This window comes from Thamnophis elegans, chromosome Z, assembly GCF_009769535.1.
Source record: "Thamnophis elegans isolate rThaEle1 chromosome Z, rThaEle1.pri, whole genome shotgun sequence".
NCBI lineage: Eukaryota > Metazoa > Chordata > Lepidosauria > Squamata > Colubridae > Thamnophis > Thamnophis elegans.
Window position 1 is genome coordinate 5,799,810 of NC_045558.1, and position 11,977 is coordinate 5,811,786.

The window sequence follows — 11,977 nt, forward strand, 5'->3', positions numbered from 1 at the left end:
CTGTAAGGCAACTGAGGGAATTCGGGCTGTGGACGCAGTGGTAGAATGGCCTGGCAGACCTGCGCCAGGTGTCCCTTTTTATTACAGTGGCAGCAGACAGATGATTTAAAGGAGCAGGTGGCCCGGGCATGGTTGCCACCACAACCCAGGCAAGCGAGCGATCTTGGAAGGGGTAGGCACGTAGTGGTTCTTAAGACCCGCTATTAGTTCGTCCCAGCCAAGTTCGTACACTGGCTGGGGAGCCGCCAAAGCCTGGGCAGTGCCAAACATTTCAGGTCCGCAGGCATTGAGGAAAAAACTGCATGTGTGCGCCTGCGAATAGCCTTGTCAGGTGTTCGCGATCAAGAAGCACTCAAACCGCTCCAGGAACCCGACCCATGACTCCCCGGCGGTTCCGAAAGGAGGCATCGAAGCCATTGTTCGAGCGTGTATTGCGATTTCTCCGCGGGTCGCCCATGAGGCCAATGATTAAGGAAGACACGGACATGAGTCTACTCTCGGGATGAGACGACCCGGAACAGAGTCCGGAGGCCTCTTTTATTGAGCATACACAAGAAAAGGGTGGAGTCACATGGTCTATGTGGACCAATCATGGTTGTACAAGTCTATGGTATATGGTAACTCATTCACTTCCATTTAGATCTCTGAACCTAGAGAATGCCCATAGTCAGCAAATAAATCTTTTACTAGCATGCAAACTTCTGACCCCTAGTTAATGCTGAGAGTTAAGCAGTTGTGACCTCTGACCTACTTAGTGCTGAGAGTTAACAGGTTGTGACCTCTGGTCTTATGGTAAATGATTACTGCTGTTGTACACGTGTTCCAGCATAGCTATGCATGCCTACACTTATGTTACAACATCTCCTCCTTTGTTTTAAATTTTGAGGAGTCAGAAAGGAGTATCGTCTTCCTCTGGACCTTCATCGGTGAAGGCTGTTAGCAGGGCTTTGTGTTGCGAATCAAAGGTTGCTGTGTTAATGTTTTTGCTCTGTGTCATACTTTCTACTGTGGACTGAATGATGCTTCGGAGCACTGGGATTAAGCAGGGCAAAAGGAGAAACCCTAGGAGCGCCATGCCTGCTATGAAGGCGGCTTGCTTCCAATTGCGAAAAATTCCTCCCAGTAAACCTGCATCATCCATTAATCCTGTCCACTTTTGCACGGGTACGTGTACCAATTTCCGCAAGTCCGCAGTAAGATCGGCCACTACCTTGCCAGTTTTGTCAATTTGAAGACAGAAATTTGTAAGATTAAATTTCCCACATACCCTCCTTTTTTTGTTTTTCTTCAAAACATGTGAGTGGAATGCACATGTTTTGACAAAAGATTAAAATTGGTCAGATCAGGGAGACTTAATTCTTCTGATGAAAAAGCATTGAGAGGGACACTAGAAGGATCTCTTCAGTGGCTCCCAGATAGCTTTCAACCATGAAGGTCTAGCAACCGGGGCACAAATTTCTTGGAAAGAAATTTACAGTATCCAATTTTCCATGCCAATTAGTATCAAATATCACTTTCTGTGAGCTTTCAGACAGGTTTTAAACAAGCAGAAATCCCAAAAATTATCCACAGCCATGCTTTCCCTTTAAGTTACAGGCTGCCCATTTTAAAAGGGATGGTTCTTCAACCTGCCCTGGCTCTTATTTTAGTGAGGCCAAATTGAGTTTAGCTAATGTGCAATCCAGGCTTTTGTGCCAGGGGCAAAAATCAACCTAGGAAAAACTGGAGGAGATAGTTTTAATCTAATTCTGAATAGGCTCTTCTCTCTCTCTCTCTCCCTCCCTCTCCTCTCTCTCTCTCTCTCTCTCTCTCTCTCTCTCTCTCTTTCTCCCTCCCTCCCTCCCTCCCCCCCCCTCTCTCTCTGTTTTTCTTGGTGTGTGTGTGTGTGTGTGTAGCTGCTTCTACAATACAGAAAATACAGACATTTTGGACAAACTCTCCCTCCCACCAGACATAAATCTTAAGGTGTCCAGAATTGCCGTGCTTCTCAAATACAATTCTTACATGAATACATTAAACTGATTACAATATAAATGAGAAAAGAAAGAAACCTTACAATGAATTTTTGTGAAGGAAGCAAAGAAAGAAAACTTTAGGATCAATTTTCACCCTCCCCTATAGTCTTTACAGCTGTCTTCTGGGGATGGAAGAAAGTCTTTCGGTCTTTACTTCTCCATCTCAGAGTCCATTCTTTCATATCTGCTGGATGGCATTAGGCTTAGCTTGCTGATAAGAGTGGTCAGTCAGGTAGAGTCTGTCCCAGGCTTGGCTAAGTTTTTTTTTTCTCCTCATGTCAGATTTTATCAGGATGCAATCACCAGCAGCCAATTCAAGAGTTAATGTTTGAGCTAGCAGTCCTTTGTTTCTGAGGTGAAGAAAAAGAGAGGCCAAGTATACAGTTCTTTACAAACATATCTTTAGTCTCATGTTGTGGAATCTCACCCATGCTGTCCAAATGTGGAAATTCAAACATTATTCCAGAAGGCAGGCGATGTAAATTTCATGGAACATGACATTCCCACTGCTTCTATGATTGAAACACTTTTGCAGTAAGATGAGTAAATTTTCAAAAGGAACAACAACTTGTGTTGCAAACAAACAAACAAAATATCATAGGGTAGAGCACCTTGACTCACAAGCTTTAAAAATGCACTCAGGTGTAAAAGAGAAAGGGAAGAAAAACAGCTTTTTTAAAAAATGCAATTAAAAAAAAGAGGTACTTTGAGTCAACACTCCAAAATATTAGATTCCATTCAGATGGAAGCAAATTCTCATCAAGTGTGTTAAAACATTTACAAATGTAAACAAAATATCTCAAAATCATTTCTTTTTATAGGTTTAATTAAGCATTTTAAACCTCAAAAATTTCCAGAAGGAAAAGAGAAAAAATCAAAATTGTATTCAGAGCAGAAAAGGAAATGTAATTGCATAACTTTTATAGATTAAAAGATAACAGTGAAAGGTAAGGGTGAAGGAGCAAGTCACCCATTTACTCCAAATTTCTCAGAAGAGAGAGGGAAAAAAATGGTTAAAATGAGCAGAAAACTTCAGCCGCCCTTCAATGACCCAAAAGGAATGAGGGAAAGAAAAGGGGGGGGGGAATGCACAGAGGCATTCACAGGTATCTCTGGGGGCATTTCATACACATGTTCACTGTAAAAATGAGCAGACACACACTCTCCCCACCTTTCCTGCTTCCCTCCAAAGAATGACCCAGAGGGAAAAAAGGGGGGGGGGATTCACGCAGGCAATCACAGGTCTTTGGATCTCTTCAGTCATCACTTTCTGGGGCATTGGGGACATATACATTCATACTGCAATCAGAGCTCATGCTTCCTCATGCCAACCAATCATTATAACTATTTCAGGAAGCTTTTTCACAAGCCACCAAGCTTCATTTTATTTATTAGAGGATCTCGCCCTCCCTTCAGGTTTGGAAATGATAACACACAAGCATTTTGATTTTGATTTTGATTTTATTGGAAATTTATATGCCGCCCTTTTCCCTGAGGGGACTCAGGGCGGCTTACAACAGTGAAGGGAAGGGAGTGCAAGACAAGACTTTAAAAAAAAAGGAACCGTGATTAAAAGAAAATTGGTCATAAAAACACAACATTCACTCAACATTCGGGCGGGGTGAGAGTAATCCTATCCCCAGGCCTGACGGGATAGCCAGTTCTTAAGGGCTGTGCGGAAGGCCTGGACTGTGGTGAGGGTACGGATCTCCACGGGGAGGTTGTTCCATAATGTCGGAGCAGCAACTGAGAAGGCTCTCCTCCGCGTAGTCGCCAGTCGGCACTGACTGGCGGATGGGATTCGGAGGAGGCCTACTCTGTGCGATCTGATGGGACGCAGGGAGGTGATTGGCAGGAGGCGGTCTCTCAAATAGCCAGATCCGCTACCATGGAGCGCTTTATAGGTGGTAAGTAAGACCTTGAAGTGCACCCGACGATCAACAGGTAGCCAGCGCAGCTCACGGAGGATTGGTGTTATATGGGCGAACCGTGGTGCGCCCATGATCACTCGCACGGCCGCGTTCTGGACTAGCTGAAGTCGCCGGATGCTCTTCAAGGGCAGCCCCATGTAGAGCACATTGCAGTATTCCAGCCTAGAGATCACAAGGGCTCGAGTGACTGTTGTGAGAGCCTCCCGGTTCAGGTAGGGCCGCAACTGGCGCACCAGGCGAACCTGGGCAAATGCCCCCCTGGTCACAGCCGACAAGTGGTGGTCAAAACTCAGCTGTGGATCCAGGAGGACTCCCAAGTTGCGGACCCTATCTGAGGGGAATAAATTTTGCCCCCCCAGCCTGATTGGTGGAACGTTAGCCAAATTTTTGGGAGGAAAACACAACAGCCACTCGGTCTTTTCCGGGTTGAGTACCAGTTTGTTAGCTCTCATCCAGTCTTTAACAGCCTCAAGGCCCCGGTTCATCACGTCCACCGCTTCATTGAGTTGGCACGGGGCGGACAGATACAACTGAGTATCGTCCGCATACTGGTGGTATTTTATCCCGTGCCTTCGAATGATCTCGCCCAGCGGTTTCATGTATATGTTAAATAGCAGGGGGGACAGAACCGAACCCTGCGGCACCCCATAGGTTAGGGGCCTCGGGGACGATCTCTCCCTCCCCACCAACACCGACTGCGACCTGTCCGAGAGGTAGGAGGAGAACCACTGTAAAACAGTGCCGCCCACCCCCACCTCCCGCAGTCGTCGCAGAAGGATACCATGGTCGATGGTATCGAAAGCCGCTGAGAGGTCGAGGAGAACCAGGATGGACGCATAGCCTCCATCTCTGGCTCTCCAGAGATCATCGGTCAATGCGACCAAAGCGGTTTCAGTGCTGTAACCGGGCCTGAAGCCAGACTGGAAGGGGTCAAGGTAGTTAGCTTCCTCCAAGGTACGCTGAAGCTGTAAGGCCACCACCTTCTCAACAACCTTCCCCAGGAAGGGGAGGTTGGAGACTGGACGATAGTTGTTAAGAACTGCTGGATCCAAAGACGGTTTCTTCAGGAGGGGCCTCACCACCGCCGCCTTAAGCGCGGTGGGGAGGTATCCCTCCCGAAGAGAGGCGGTAACAACCGCCTGGATCCAGCCTCATGTCACCTCTCTGCTGTTGGCAGTCAGCCAAGAGGGACACGGGTCCAGTATGCAGGTGGAGGAACTCACAGCTCGCATAGCCTTGTCCACATCCCCGGAGGCAACATCCTGAAACTCAACCCAGAGATGGTCTACCAAGTTATTCCCCTGTGTCCCGGCTGGATCTGCAGGGGTGGAGTCCAGTTCCGATCGAAACCGAGCAATTTTGTCCGCCAAGAACTGACTATATTCCTCAGCCTTACCCTGCAGGGGGTTCCCCGTCTCCCTCCTATTTAGGAGGGAGCGGGTTATCCTGAACAGGGCGGCTGGGCGAGACTCGGCGGACGCTACCAAGGAGGCAATGTGTGATCTTTTGGCGGTTCTCAATGCCCAAATATACTCCTTGGTGCAAGCTGTCAACAATGCTCGGTTCGATACGGACCTGTCGGATCTCCACCGGTGCTCTAGGCGTCTCCTCCGGCGCTTTATCTCGCGGAGCTCCTCGGTGAACCAAGGGGGTCTCCGCGAGCCGCTGACCCGGAGGGGCCGTAGTGGCGCAATTCGGTCAAGAGACTCTGATGCCGCCGAGTGCCAGGCCGCAGCAATAGTCTCCGCCGAACTGTGGGCGAGAGCATCTGGAATGACCCCAAGCTCCGTCTGGAACCTAACAGGGTCCATCAGTCGCCTGGGGCGGAACCACCTGGTCGGTTCCTCCTCCCTACGGTGGGGGTTTGGCCTCCGGAAGTCTAGCCTCAGTAGGTAGTGGTCTGACCACGACAGGGGAATGATCTCATTTCCCCTCAGACCAAGATCATAACTCCACTGCTCCGAGAGGAGAAGCATACACACACATACCATTAAACAACCTTGCAACTTACTGTTTCTTTATATGAAAGGAATTAAAGTACATTCATACCAACTTTTACCATCGACATACATTTGCACTGCAATCAGACTGCTTGTGTAAATTAATTTCACATACAAAAATATCCCATGTCATTCTTTTTTCATACAAAGCAATTATTACAATTATTTCAGGGAGCTGTACATAAGCCAATGAGCTCCATTTTCTATTATTAAGGGATCTCAACTTCCCTCCAGGTCTGAAAATGATTACACACACACACACATGTACACATACCATGAAACAACACTTTCAGGCCTGGGGGAGGTTCTGTCACTTTAACTCTTCAAATTTCTTTCCTTGGAGAACTTGTGGCTCATTCTCCAAGCACTGGGGAAACTCAGAGAGCAGCTTAAATCCTAACTACTCTCCCCTCTCATAGCATCAACGGGAGCCAGTCAACAGACTTCTAACTAAACCCCTGGTGTACGGGGATTGCACGCCATACAGAGAAGCAGCGTTTTTAATTTCCTTAATGGTTTTAAAAGGAATGGCCCTCCTCGTGAATTTGGAGGCATTTGATAAGCAAACGCCATGTTGTTAAAATGCCCGGAGGGGCTCGGGGTTCCTCATGGAAGTAGGTGCCCAATTTTATCCATAAGGAGAGCTTTAAAGACCTCTTTTCCGGGTAGATTGGTCAATGATTTTTGACATAAGTCAATAAGTCAATTAAATGCTTTCAGGGGGAATGGGAAGCGGCTTGCCCATCGCTTGAATAATTACACTAGAAAATTTACAGATATCCCGAAGTTCATGAAGGTGCGCTACCTGTTCCTTCGAGAAACCCGACCCCATACTCACGAAATGAGAGGGTGCTCCGTTCGCCGACAGTCGTCCCTGGGTGCGAGGCTTCTCCCAGCCTGGGGGTGAGATGAGGTGGGCAACACGGATCACGTCGGGGTCACCAGATGCGATTTCTCCGCGGGTCGCCCATGAGGCCAATGATGAAGGAAGACATGGACATGAGTCTTCTCTCGGGATGAGACGACCCGGAACAGAGTCCGGAGGCCTCTTTTATTGAGCATACACAAGGAAAGGGTGGAGTCACATGGTCTATGTCAGTGATGGGCAACCTTTTTGGCGTGGTGTGTCAAAAATTGGCAAAAAATCGAGCATAACTCGCGTTGTGTGTCACTTCGACAAAAACATAATTTTGCGCAATTTATAGTTTAAACTACAAAAATGTATAATTGCAATATATAATTGTATTTAATAAACCAAAAACAAATTATTTAACATACCTGCTTAGTAACTTCTTTGTTCATCAGTCGATTTCGTATGTTGCCCTTGATATTATTGAACTTGTTTGGGGTGCCGTGAACCAGGGCTGTGGAGTCTGCTGCTTCCAGCTCCACGTCCTCATCAACATGCTGCTCCAGCCCGCCCCTGCTATGAATATTCCTAGTGACGCGAGGGCGAAGAATATGAATATTCATAGCGGTGGCGGGCCGGAGCGGCATGTTGATGAGGACGTGGAGCTGGAAGCAGCAGACTCCACAGCCCTGCCGTGAACTGAGATAAGTGAGGGGGAGGGAGAATTCTTTAACTAACCTGCCTATTAGTGACTTTTTTGTTGCTGAATTTCATTGGCTAAATCTTCAATTGAAGGTTGGTATTTTGTACACTTCAGGCCCAAGAAAGCGCTACTAACCTCATCTGTCAATCTGTTTCTTTTGTTGGTTTTGATATTATTTAATGCTGAGAATAAGGTCTCACAAAAGTACGTAGAAGGAAAAATTGTGAGTAAAGCTGTTGCTATATTTGTCAGGGTGCTAAAAGTATCTGGTAGTCTGTTCCAGGCACTCCAAATTTCCTGTTCGTAGTGGCATTCATCTTTATTCTCCAAGCGGCCCCTTTCCAGATTCTCAAGCTTTGACCTCAAGTCGACAAACACCTGAGCCCAGATGCTGTCTTGAAATTCTGCAAGCTGCATCTCCAAATCATCTATTTGCATCCATTGGAAACCATTTAATTCCAAACTATTGTAGACTACTACATCAGGATACTTAATTATTTTCATGGTCTGTTCTAGGCTTCTAAATTGACTAAATCTATCAGTAAACTGGTCAAGTAACGAGTCTAAAACATGCTGGTACTTCATATGCAAGAGTTCCACTTCATTTCGTACAGCTGCACTGGCCTTCTCAAAATGCTTTTGTACTCGAGGAAAATACTTATACGTTTTAGTTTCTACATCTCGCTTGAAAATTTTTACTTTACTTTCAAAAGCTTTTATGTATCCAAACATAACATCAATACTTTTGCCAAAACCTTGTAACTTTAAGTTCAGTTCATTAACATGAACAGAGAGATCTGTAAAAAACATCAGGGTGTTGACCCACTTATCATCATTGAGCTGAGGAAAGTTTCCCAGATCCTTCTCTTCAAGAAATACCTTAATTTCTTCAAAGCACTCCACAAAGCGCTCAAGAACCTTGCCTCGGCTCAGCCATCTTACATTATTGTACATCAGCAGTCCACTGTAGGTGGAATCAACCTCCTGTAAAAGTGCTGAAAATTCTCGCTTGTGAAGGGGGCGAGCAGCTATTAAATTAACTATTTTTGTTAGAACTGACATTAAGTCATTTAAGTCAGTGAATCCTGCCTTGGCACATAAAGCCTCCTGATGGATAATACAATGAAAAGGCACAATCGCATGTCCAATAGCTTCTGTAAACAATTTCACAAATCCAACGTTTTTCCCCACCATGTTTGGGGCACCATCTGTCGTCACTGACACAACTTTAGATATATCAATGCTTAGGTCGCAGAATGTTTGCATAACAACCTTACATATTTCGCTTCCTGATGTACTTGTTGGCACTGATACTAACTTTATCAACTCTTCTCTCATTGTGTGACCATCAGAATATCGACCAATAATGGCCAACTGAGCATGCGATGTGACATCAGTAGTTTCATCAAGAGAAATGGAAAAATATTTACAATTCCTTATGTCTCTCTTTAATTGCTGTTGTACGTTTGTGTTCAGTCTCATTATTCGGTCTTTTATGATATTTCTACTGAGTGGTAACTCAGATATTCTCTTAATAATTGCATCTTTATTCTGCATATCATGAAATAGAACTGGCACACATCTTAGGAGAGTTTCTTTAATAAATTCTCCCTCATTAAGCGCTTTTGCATGCTGAGCTATGGAGTGAGCAATGCTCAAACTTGCAGAGTTTAAATTTGTAGAGCCTTTCATAAATTTAAGGATGGAGTTAGATTGGCTCTTATAAAGGTGTAGCTTCCTGGAAATGTATTCCCTCCTTTCATCCTCACTTTTTTCCAAGAGCTGGGAATGATTAGTTTCAAAATGTCTATTTATATTCCACGTTCTGCTTACTATCGTTTCAGTACATAGAACGCAAAATGATCTGCCATTTTTTTCTATAATGCCATACATCTCGCTCCATGTCTCTTGAAAGGGTCGGCCACTGCCACTACCACTCCCTTTACTTAACCTTTGTTTTTTATTTTTTGGGTGCTCCATCAGTGGGCCAGTGACAGCAGATAGAATTATAGATAGCCAATTAGGGGTTGACTAGCCTAACAAGCTAACACAACCTCCCCCTCACTTATCTCAGTTATTGTGGGCAATTACAAGTCCATGGCACCCCAATAGTTGCTGCTAATGGCGCTCACAGTTCCCATTGGCACTCTGCTGTTCCCTGCTGTGGTGCGGTCGTAACCGACAGTCCCAGGAGTAGACTCTCTGTGCCGGCCTGACTGGAGAGAGGCGCACACTGTTCCCGCGCTCCTCCTGCGGGTCCTCCCTCGCCGCGCTGATGACGTGTGTGCGCACGGCACGCACGCCTTACCAGCAGCCCCTGCGCTCAGAAAGGGGCGGCGGCAATACAGTAAGTGAGTGTGGGCGGGGGAGATCACACGTTCCCCCCCCCCCGTTCCTCCAGCACAGATTCTTTCATCCTCGGCGGCCGTGCAGGAGCCGAGGATGAATCGCATGAAATCCTGTGCGTGTCACCCCAAATGGCTACGCATGTCAGCACTGACACGCGTGTCATAGGTTCGCCATCACTGGTCTATGTGGACCAATCATGGTTGTACAAGTCTATGGTATATGGTAACTCATTCACTTCCATGTAGACCTCTGAACCTAGAGAATGCCCATAGTCAGCAAATAAATCTTTTACTAGCATGCAAACTTCTGACCCCTAGTTAATACTGCAGAGTCAGCATGCAAACTTTTGACCCCTAGTTAATGCTGAGAGTTAACCAGTTGTGACCTCTGACCTACTTAGTGCTGAGAGTTAACAGGTTGTGACCTCTGGTCTAATGGGAAATGATTACTGCTGTTGTATACGTGTTCCAGCATAGCTATGCATGCCTACACTTATGTTACAACAGTGTATATCTGTCTTGGTAGTGCGAGAGAGAAAAAAATGGATTTCTATGTTCTCTGTTCTAGGCTGTTTAGTCAGGGCCCGAAGATCCCATCCTCGTCGCCAATGAAAGACTGAGGAATAATGAGGCAGGAGGCTCCTGAGGTAACTCTAAGCACCTTTATTCAAACAGAGAGGAACACAGAATTAGTAGGTAGTAATCGGCACCTCGCCTGCTTGACAGCTATTTATACAGAGCTGTCAAGCAGGGCGACCAATAGGTGCGTGTCTGACAGCCCGCGCTTAGCCAGCCGCGCCTTAGCTAATGAGGCGCGGCTTGGCTGTTGCTGGCTGTCAGTTGTACGCACGAGGACAAAACACCACCCAGCTGTTGAGCAGCGTTTCGGGTGCTGTCAAAAATCTCTGTCAGTTTCATGCCGCCGCAGCGGCGCACCGTCCAGCCTCAAGGCTCAGGTGAGAAACGAACGCACTGAGGCATGCAGGGGGAGAGCGTGAAGGCTGTATGAAGCAGCCCTTTATGTCTCAATTCCAGGAGCCCCAGATCTCACTGCAATGGAGAGCAGGGTGCCAAATTCAAATCTCAGGCTTCAATATTCAATGTTCAATATTCAACCAGAGGTATAAGAAGTGAAGGGTAACACGATTCTCCCAGAGTGTCGTCGGGCCTTGGATCCTTCGGCCCACTGGTCTCCGCAGGGAGGCGCCTCCTTAATTGATCCAAGTGGCGCCTCCACTCGGATCCATTGGCCAGTCCAACCCTGTAGGAACATGGCCGGTTATGGCAACTATCACAGCAGCTACCCATTTAGGTTCCCCCGCAAAAGACCGGGCCCACACCAAATCCCCCAGACGGAACGAACGGGGAGGGGTAACCCCCAGGTTGCATGGCTGGTCCCCTGAATAGAGTGGGTGAAGCCTATCCAGGGGGGTCCGCAGGCACCGGCCCATCAAGAGCTCCGCGGGGCTTTTGTTGGTCGTTGGGCAGGGGGTGGAGTGCTGGCTTAGCAAGTAAGCCGCCACCCTCATCTGCCAGTCGTCCCGGTCCATGTGGCCCAGTGCCTCCTTTGCTGAGCGGACCGCCCGCTCCGCCCGGCCGTTGCAGGCCGGGTGGTACGGGGCTGTGGGCGCATGCCGGATCCCTTGACAGGCCAGGAACTCCTGGAATGTGGTAGATGTGAATTGAGGCCCGTTGTCCGAAACGAGGATGTCCGGCAATCCATGGGTTGCGAACAACCGGCAAAGGGCCCTGACCGTACTCTCGGCTGTGGTGGAGGTCATGAGGACCAGTTCCACCCAGCGAGAGTAGGCATATACCACAATCAGGAAGGTTTGGCCGTGGAAGGGGCTGGCAAAATCGATGTGGAGGCGGGACCACGGGCCTCTCGGAGCCTCCCACTCTCGAGCAGGCCCAGCTGGGGGGTTAGGCCGGGAAAGTTGGCAAGTAGTGCAGTGGCCTACATAGGCCGCAATCTCTGTCCAGCAAAGGCCACCAGACATAGCTGCGGGCTAATGCCTTCATTCGCGCTATGCCAGGATGGTCTTTGTGGAGTAGAGGCAGGACCTGGGGCCGGAGTGCGCTAGGGATCACGACCCGATCCCCCCAGATGAGACACCCCCCGTGGAGAGA